This window comes from Gouania willdenowi, chromosome 6 (genome assembly GCF_900634775.1).
Source record: "Gouania willdenowi chromosome 6, fGouWil2.1, whole genome shotgun sequence".
NCBI classification, from domain to species: Eukaryota; Metazoa; Chordata; class Actinopteri; order Blenniiformes; family Gobiesocidae; genus Gouania; species Gouania willdenowi.
In genome coordinates, this window is record NC_041049.1 from 1,664,786 (window position 1) to 1,674,785 (window position 10,000).

Genomic DNA, 10,000 nt, shown 5'->3' on the forward strand with positions numbered 1-10,000 from the left:
GGAGGAGGTAGAGGAGGAGGAGGAAGAGGAGGAGGAAGAAGAGGAGGAAGAGGAGGAGGAGGAGGAGGAAGAGGAGGAAGAAGAGGAGGAGGAGGAGCAGGAGGAGCAGGAGGAGGAGGAGGAGGAAGAAGAAGAGGAGGAGGAGGAGCAGGAGGAGGAAGAGGAGGAGGAGTTCTAATTTTACCATATTTTTCTGCATATGAGTCACAATGTTTTCCATTTAAAGTGAAGGGTGAGAGTTATACACTGATTATTTTTATTTGTCATATCCTCAGTGTTTACAGTCTACCTTACATTCTTAAACTTTAGTCTTAATTTAGAAAGAATCTTTGGTTTACCATATTGTTCAGTGCATAAGTCACATGATCAACATTCATGTCATCATTTAGAACCAATCGGAGCTTTAACAAAGGGTTTTTACTGTTGTTTTGTATATTTTTCTCGTCCTGTGGTGGTTGGAACATCATCTGCATGTTTCCAGGACTTCAGCAGAATTCTCCACAGAATTCAAACACCTTGAGTGTGTGTGAGCTGCTCCTCAAACATCTTCCTCTCTCTGCGGGAGTGTAAAGTGTGTGAGTGACACTGATTATCTGTCCGAGTGTCAAAGCTGACACTTTAACAAAGCGTGTGCTCCTCACAGTAAAACTGTGTGTCACTCTCAGTCAAAGCGCCACGATATTGAACTGAATTAGAGAAAAGATCTGACTGCTCCTCTTCATCAGTTTGGTCTTTCACTCGTACTATTAGAAAGAAAAGTATTTCACTCTTTGTTTCATCCCACCTTAAAGGTCACTTCACCCATAAAAGAACATCATCAATGATTCAGGCTCAGCTTTTTAACAATTCAAAAGAACAAGGATCGACTCTTTACAGAAGCCGGTGTTCAACACTTCCACATAGGGAATAATACCAGGAATACTGCTACACTCCTATGTAATTATTATTATTAATAATATATAATAGTAGTTTATTAAACAAGGGAGCTGCTGTGCCTCAGCAGCTGAATGTAAAAGAGCAACACCAATTCTGTTTCACAGTTTACACAATTTCAAATTTCAAATCAGATTAATTAAATTCAGGAACTAAAGTAAATGTATATAATAAAAAATGTGATTAATGTACAATAATAAAAAAATGTGCATGTTTCTATTAAAAAACACAGTAAAAGGACTTTTTAGAATATTATATATAACATGCGGCTTAAAACATAGAGCCGCCATTTTGGTCAAAATATATAAAAAAATCTTATTGGATACCAATTGTTCCTTATAAGGTCAATATTCACACTGTAAACTTTCAGTTTGATGTATACTTTTCGGGATATGGACTTTTTTGGGGGGGGGGGGGGGGTACTGTGACTGTGTGTTATTATTATTATTATTATTATTATTATTATTATTATTATTATTATTATTATTATTATTATTATTCCATTTTAATCTTCCAATATGTCAGGAACTCCATCACATAGGAAAGGTCAATGTGGTACAGTAATACAGCTCCACCTACTCTCTCAACATTTATAAATATAACATTTTCAGATATAAACACAGTTTCTGTGATTCAAGTTTGTTCTTTATGAATTCACAAAATACAATTAATGGTGGTAAATGACAGTTGAATTTTCACACAGATGAAGGCAGTGACATTGATTTTTTCACCTGAAGACAAATAATCACAGGAAGTGCTACTGACACTCATTAAAGAGCAATCAGGAAGTGTTTGGACTGTTTTTCCCTCCACACACACACACACACACACACACACACACACACACACACACACACACACACACACTGAGGATGAAGTGAAACCAGTGAAACGGAGCCAAAATAATGTGTGATGATGCCACAATTAGACGGAAATGCAATAAAGCGCGTGTAGGAGGAGCAGAGGAGGAAGGCCTGGAGCACCATACACACACACACACACACACACACACACACACACACACACACACACACACACACACACACACACACACACACACACACACACACACACACACACACACACACACACACACACACCGTGGACAGCCCGTCTGCCTGCAGATGTGTCTCATCTGCTCTAATTATTTCCTCTGGTTTATTTACATCGTTTCAGCGTTTTGAGTTTTGACAGCGACAGGTTTGAACCTGATGAGAAAATGAGAGACTGGAGTAAAAACTGCAGGAAAATAACAAAATGATTAATCAGCGAGCTGTCTCACACACACACACACACACACACACACACACACACACACACACACACACACACACACACACACACACACACACACACACACACACACACACACACACACACACACACACACACACACACGTTCTGTTGCTGAGTCAGCAGAATGAACGTCTTCCATTTCATCAAACTTTTCCATCTTCTCTTTTAGACATTTGGTAAATCACATTGTCTGACAATGAGAGATTGTGCTCCCAGTCTAATAAATGACGAGATAATAATAAAACTTTCAGGTGTTTTAGAACAATGGTTCTCAACCTTGGGGTCAGGAGACTCTAGGAGGTGTCACCAGATGTCTTCAGGAAACTAAGAGTATTTTTTGAACAATTTGAGCCCATTTTTGCTTATTTTTTTTTACCATTTTTCTACAACTCCACCAAACTCACCATATTTTAACATATTTTCATCACTTTTTCTTGCCATATTTTTGCTCCTTTTAATGTATTTTTGCTACATTTCTCCCATTTCTGACACTTCTACATCACATTTCAATGTCTTTTCTGCACTTTTCCACTTTTCAGCACTTTTAAACCCTTTCCACCACTTTTACACCTAATATCACATATGTTGACCCATAATTGACACTTAAATTCTTTTCACCATATTTCATGCTTATTTTTGCCAATTTAATCACATACACCATTTCTCATGCCCATTATTTGCCAGTTTAAACTCATTGTTCCAATATTGACACTTTGTCTCTAATTTGCAAATTTTAATGAATTTCTGTGGTTTTTAAAATCCCATTTCATCACATTTCCACCCATTTTATTTCTGATTAAACCAAGGATTTACATCTTTAAGATGACTTTATACTATGGCCCAAATAATAATAAATCTTCAAAAGCATCAGATGGTGATTGGCTCAGTCTGATCACCTGACCCCTCTCTGGTACAGTATGTACTTTCCTTTCCTCTATCTAATGCAGTGGTTCTCAAACTGCTGGGCGTGATGTAGTTGGCCACCTTTGGGCCATGGCCCAAAGTTTGGACCACTTCCTTTTCTCTATTCAGTGATCAGAATCAGAATCATAAGTCCTTTATTTATCCCAGGGAGGGATAAATGATGGAGTATTTCTCACTGACAAGTCGTCTAAAGGTCCGGAAGGAGAGCCAGGAGTCAAACTACAGTCTGACAGTGGTTCACGGCAGGAGAGGGCTGAGACCGCCGGGGGTCGTAGAGCGTGACGGAGCAGGTGGCGAGGAAAGGCCTGCTCCACATGACGCTGGGCGAGGAGCAGACGGGAGAACGAGGCGTGCTGGGAGTAGACGGAGGGAAACAGAAATAAAAACTGCTCCTTTAACCACAATCTAAAACGCTGCAGTGCCATGAAAACAAGCGTCTATTAGCTCTGCTTGCGCCGCCTGTTCCTAATGTAAACATCACAGCGAGCGCGGCGCCGTCGGCAGCTCGGGAACCGTGGAAACGGTACACTGGGGTGTCGTAACAGTGAAGGTAATTTCAGTGTTGAATAGGGTGACAGCTGTCGCCGTCGGTAACGAGCGCCAGATCGTCTGCGTCGCGTCCACAGACAGTGATTAACTCAACAGTTAGCTTAACTGTTAGCTTAAACGGGCGCCACGGGTCTCCTAACGCTAACGCCTGTCTATGAGAGTCAGAGGTGACTTTAATACAACATCAGAAAGTTCATAAGAAACACTTCATCTCATCAGACATATAAAAAAATAGATCTGTTCCTGTCTTTTTTTACAGAAGTATAATAATAGATCTGTTACTAAACATATATATTCTCAGCTCTTAGCAGCAAAATATCCATCTATTTATCATCTATCTGTCTCCACCCTTTCCTCTGCACACACCCAACACAGCATAACGTGGATGGCTGTTCATCATAGGAATGGGATCCACACAAGGTTCCTGCTGCTTAACAGAAGGTTTTTCTTGCCGCCATGATGAATTCATGTTGGGTGTGGGATACATATGTATGTGTATATACGTATATATGCATATGTGTGTATCCATAAAATGAAGAGTCCGTCCTTAAGACTGCTCTACTGTAAAGTGTCTTGAGATCTTGAGATACTATTGGTTATGATTTCGCGCTTTACAAATAAAAGATTGATTGATTGATATCTATCTATCTATCTATCTATCTATCTATCTATCTATCTATCTATATCTATCTATCTAGCTATCTATATCTATCTATCTATCATCTACTGTATCTATCTATCTATCTACTGTATATATCTATCTATATCTATCTATCTATCTATCTATCTATCTATCTACTGTATCTATCTACTGTATCTATCTACTGTATCTATCTACTGTATCTATCTATCTATCTATCTATCTATCTATCTATCTATCTATCTATCTATCTATCTATCTATCTATCTATCTATCTATCTATCTATCTATCTATCTATCTATCTATCTGTCTATCTATCTACTGTATCTATCTATCTATCTATCTATCTATCTATCTATCTATCTATCTATCTATCTATCTATCTATCTACTGTATCTATCTACTGTATCTATCTATCTATCTATCTATCTATCTATCTATCTATCTATCTATCTATCTATCTATCTATCTATCTGTCTGTCTATCTATCTATCTATCTATCTATCTATGGTCTATGGCTGCTAAGGTTGACTCTTTAATGGCTGCAGGTAAAGCTGAGCTCTGATTGGCAGGATGGCAGAGGGCCAAGCCAATCACCTGAGCCCTGGGGGCAGACTGAAGGTTCCTGTCCTTTAAGTTTATTTTTGTCTCGCATTTCCTACACAAGGCCATTCATTGTGCTTTACATGATTAAGAAGTGCAACAAAAAACATTCAACAGCTTAAAAATCAATAAGAACATTTAAAATATAACATTTATTTCAGCAGTAAAAACATTAAATCAACAATAAAATGTTGATAAATCTCTCTCTCAGTCATAGGCAGAACAGACTTGAATTTAAAAATCTTCCATGTGATGCTGACTTCTGCTCTGTTGCAGTCTTTTCCACTTCTTTGCAGCATAACAAGTAAAATGTTTGCTGTGAACTCTGGGCTCCACTATCTGACCTGTGTCCATAGATGTGTGAACTCTGGTTTGGTTTATCTGGTAAACCTAGTAATGGTATCACTGGTAAACCTAGCAATGGTTTATCTGCTAAACCTAGTAATGGTATCACTGGTAAACCTAGTAATGATTTATCTGGTAAACCTAGTAATGGTATCTCTGGTAAACCTAGTAATGGTTTATCTGGTAAACCTAGCAATGGTTTATCTGCTAAACCTAGTAATGGTATCTCTGGTAAAACTAGTAATGGTATCTCTGGTAAACCTAGTAATGGTTTATCTGGTAAACCTAGTAATGGCTTATCTGCTAAACCTAGTAATGGTATCACTGGTAAACCTAGTAATGGTATCACTGGTAAACCTAGTAATGGTTTATCTGGTAAACCAATAATGGTTAATGGTTGGTAATAGTTGGTTTTCATGGTGCTGGTTCCCTCTACTCTTGTTACTCTTGTTTCTCCATGACTTGCTGACTCTCATATTTCCATCCCTCATTGAACTGGACGAGTTCACAGGAAGTTATGTCCGCTCTGGTTTCCACAGCTGATGCTCCTTTTCTGAGCTGTGAGTGTGAGGATGATTAGCTGCTCAGAGATCACTCACCAGGACATCGCTCATGTTCCTCATGGACGTCACACTGATGGATACAGATTTGAGTTTTTTGGGAAATCAGTGACTTTTTATCACGTTTAGGTCCCAGTTCAACAGTCAGCTGAACTTTGATAAAAGCAGACAAAGATTTACTGTCCTCAACATTCCATCGTCTCTGCCTCAGTTTGGAGAAAGAGTTTGATTCATTTAAATTCAGTGCACGTTGGGATTGAAATGATCCTTGGAAATGATTTGGCAGATGTGCAGGTTGTTCCCACCGAGCCAAAAAACACAAAACATTCACAGAGGAGACAAAAAACATCCCCCAGCGTCCATCAATCATCTCCACAGGCTGATTACTGCCAGCCCAGACTGGAGTTTATCCCAGTTCACACACACACGCACACACACACACACACACACACACACACACACACACGCACACGCACGCACACACACGCACACACACACGCGCACACACACACACACACACACACACACACACACACACACACACACACACACACACACACACACACACACACACACACACACACACACACACACACAAACTGTAAATAACGTTATGGATTTTTATTTTACGGGTCTAATTAGATCTTTGTTAAGATTTTCAGAATAAGAGCGTTATCGGTGAGAAAACACGTCTCTAAAAACACATCGTCACACGTTACACGTGAGCGTTACCCTGGTTACGGGTCTAATTAGAACCAGAATAAGGATTGGCACCCAATACGACTGCTCGCTCCGTATCAGGGACTTTGTGATGCGTGACAAATGGTCACCTAAAGGTTACCGGCAGTGAATTTTAATTGTAAGTTCTATCAAAGATCTTATATGAAACTAGAGCTAGAGCTAGTCATGTTATTTTCTTTTAAAGTTCTTGTGGAGCAGTCAGGAGGAGGAAAACTTTGCCGTTTGGTGGCTACCATTTTGCTCAGGGGAGATGCTAACTGATAAAGTCTGAGATTCCCCAAACTCCTCTGGCATCTCCAATTCATCTTGGCCCCTGTATCCAGAGTTCCAGATCTAAAGAATTCCAGATCTAAAGAGTTCAAGATCCACCGACGCTGCTAAACAAGTCATACTTCAAGGATGATGAACAGTTGTTCTATCTAGATGATGAAAATTTGTCAAAGATTATTAATTGATTAACATTTTGCTGAACACTTTAGGTTGACTAACATTTTGAAAACAGAACGCAATGTGTGCAAAGAAGCGCACTCCATTGTTTTGGACTTGGAGTGTTTCCAATTAAAGCTGTGAACACAAACGCTCTCAAAACAAAAATAGGAAGTGTCAAAGATGACAAAGAACGCATGTGAAATGATGGGAAACAAAACATCAAAACAACCAAAGATACAGCAACAGACAGACAACAGACAAAGAAGAAAGAACTTTACATGCTCGCTATGACCAAAAGATGACAGCCTCTTCTTCTTATCTATAAAAGTCTCTACTTTAGTGACGGCACCCCCCTGGTGACTGTTTCAAAAGCTCCAAATCTAAAGAGTTAAAAAAAACAAACGTTAATGGACACAGTCAAATATCGCTAAAAAGTTTTCACGCTTTCATGAGAAGGTTTTTCGTAGGTTCGATATTGAAATGTATCAGAAAAACTCAATGGAAACACTTTTTCAGCAAGGACAAATGATTTTTTGTGGACTTCATTTATGAAAAAGCTGAGAACCACTGATCTAGAACACACCATCCAGGACCAGAATTCTTCTAAATCCACCTTAAAACCATCACAGTTGAAGAGCATTCTCTCTTTCTTTAATTTCAGTTTTCTTTTAAATCCATTTGGAAGACAAAAACAAGACGTCTGCAACTCTATCAAAGCACAACGTGCAAAAACCTAAATTCTTGGTTTCAGTCTATCTGACACGGACTTGGTCCTGATCTAGTTTCAGTCAAGAGAACAAAGTGTAGCTGATGAAAACTGTCACTTGTCAGAAATTAATACATTTGTTCCTGAGTCTGCTTTGGCCTTGTGTAGCCAGGCTTAATTAGATGGCGTTCTCCTAATGAGATTTTCAGAATAAGAGCAGGATGTGTGATTGCAGGTGGACGGACTCTTAATACCTTGATTTACGGCTCCTTCTATTCTAATGAATTCACTGCAAACAGCTCGTAGCGTAACAAATGATCCACTTCAAACAAAAACACTGCAGAGGCGCGGAAAGAGATAATAGAGAAGATTAATTATCACTGAGGGTAGGCTCACACACACACACACACACACACACACACACACACACACACACACACACACACACACACACACACACACCAGGAAAAGTTAATGTTGATAATTAGATTTCTTCTGTTTTGTTGTGTTTAATTTGCTCCTTTTAGCGGCCGACGTCCGTCTGATGTGAAACGTGATCCGTGTGGAATCTGATCTGCATTCATCACAAACGAAGGTATTAACTAAATCTGCTTTGTGTTCAATCTGCGACGCAGAGATGACAGAGTCCAACGAGCACAGACTGTGATCTGCGGTCCTGACGGAGCTACAGCAAACGTTTATCCTAAAACGAGGAGGGCGGGGCTTATCTCTGAGCTTTAACAATTCATCAGCCTGGGGAAAATGAAACACACAAACACACAGTCACACACTCCTGAACCGCACAACACACAACAAGATGACAACTTCACACGCCTCACTAATTACAACCCAGAGACACTTTAGAGCAACAAGCAGCAACTTTTATCACAGTGACAAAAACAAACGTGTGATCACATGACCAACATCACACATCAGTGATTAATGACTGATCTGAGCATTAACAGGAAACAACAAAGGCTTTGTGTGTTTTTGTTGTAGTTTTTTGTGTTTTTGGGAGTCATTAAGTAAGTCTTTCTCTAATTTTGGGTGTTTTTGTTGTCTTGTGTATTTTATGAGTCATTTTGTGTGATTTTGCATTCAATTTGTACATTTTTCTCAAATTTTGTACATTTTTTGTTGTTTTGTGTGTCTTTGGAGTCATTAAGAGCTCTATTCTCACATGTGTGTAAGTCCAAAAAGCTGCACAGCGGTGCTGTTTCTGTCTGTATGCTATTCTCCTCCTGTACTTCAGTCAGTCACTACGCACCTTCATCCCAGTTACGCACTGTGGGTGGAGCAGCCATGAAATGTGGGTGTTCCCATTCAAATCTGGCTTTACGCACATTCTCCGGTGTGCGTAAGTCCATTTCCTCTTACGTTCTTCTAACCCTGGAATAAGTGCAGCGCCCCTATAAGGTGAAACATTATATTACACAAGAAATATGGACTTAGTTACGTTTGAAGCCACACAGACTCGTGAGTCGTGCAGCAGCAGCTGTGATCACTCAGCTGCTGCTGTGTGATTAATCAAAACTGTGACAGACACAGACTTCTGTCCACGTTGGTCACAGTGATTCAACTATTTTTATACTATGTCCAACGTAAAGTCACTGTTTGATCCACTACAGAGTGAAACATGCTGTCATATGCAGATGAGGATGGAACACAAACTGTTCACACACATATTTTAATGAGGCTCAGCTCAGGTCACTTTAAACTATTTATATTTAAAACTGTGTATTATAGAAGTTAATAATTCTGTTTCACTGTAAACATCCCTTTGTATTAAAGCAGGACGATCTGTGGATGCGTTATTACATCATATCTACATCATCTTACTCTGTCACGCTTTACAGTGATGATGATGATGATGATGATGATGATGATGATGATGATGATGACTGTGACTCAGTCACACTACAATAATCTGATCAATGATATGATCATATCAACCTGTTACATTGTTTATCAATGAAGGCGTTTCAAATTAAAAGTGAACTTTATCATTTTCACAGATTTCAATAACATTTACAAGTGTTGGGAAAACTCCATGTTCTGTGATTCCTAAACAGCCCAAAAAATGACATCACCACCTCCGTTCCTTCAGCCCGCCTTCATTCACACATACGCACTTTTGGTCTATCTTACGCGTGGTGGGCGTGTCAGCAGCCTGGACTGGAGAATACGCGTAGAAGAGAAGTGCATAACTGCAGGCACGTAAAGACGCGCTTCAGTCCAGACGGGGGAATAGAACCCTTAGTGAATTCATTGCT

At 39.5% G+C, this 10,000-nt stretch overlaps 1 protein-coding gene across 1 annotated transcript in view; it reads right to left on the reverse strand.

Moving 5' to 3' along the window:
• Positions 1-10,000, reverse strand: part of LOC114464737 (thyrotropin-releasing hormone-degrading ectoenzyme-like) — a 111,656-nt gene that overhangs the window by 57,573 nt on the left and 44,083 nt on the right. The window lies entirely within an intron of this gene.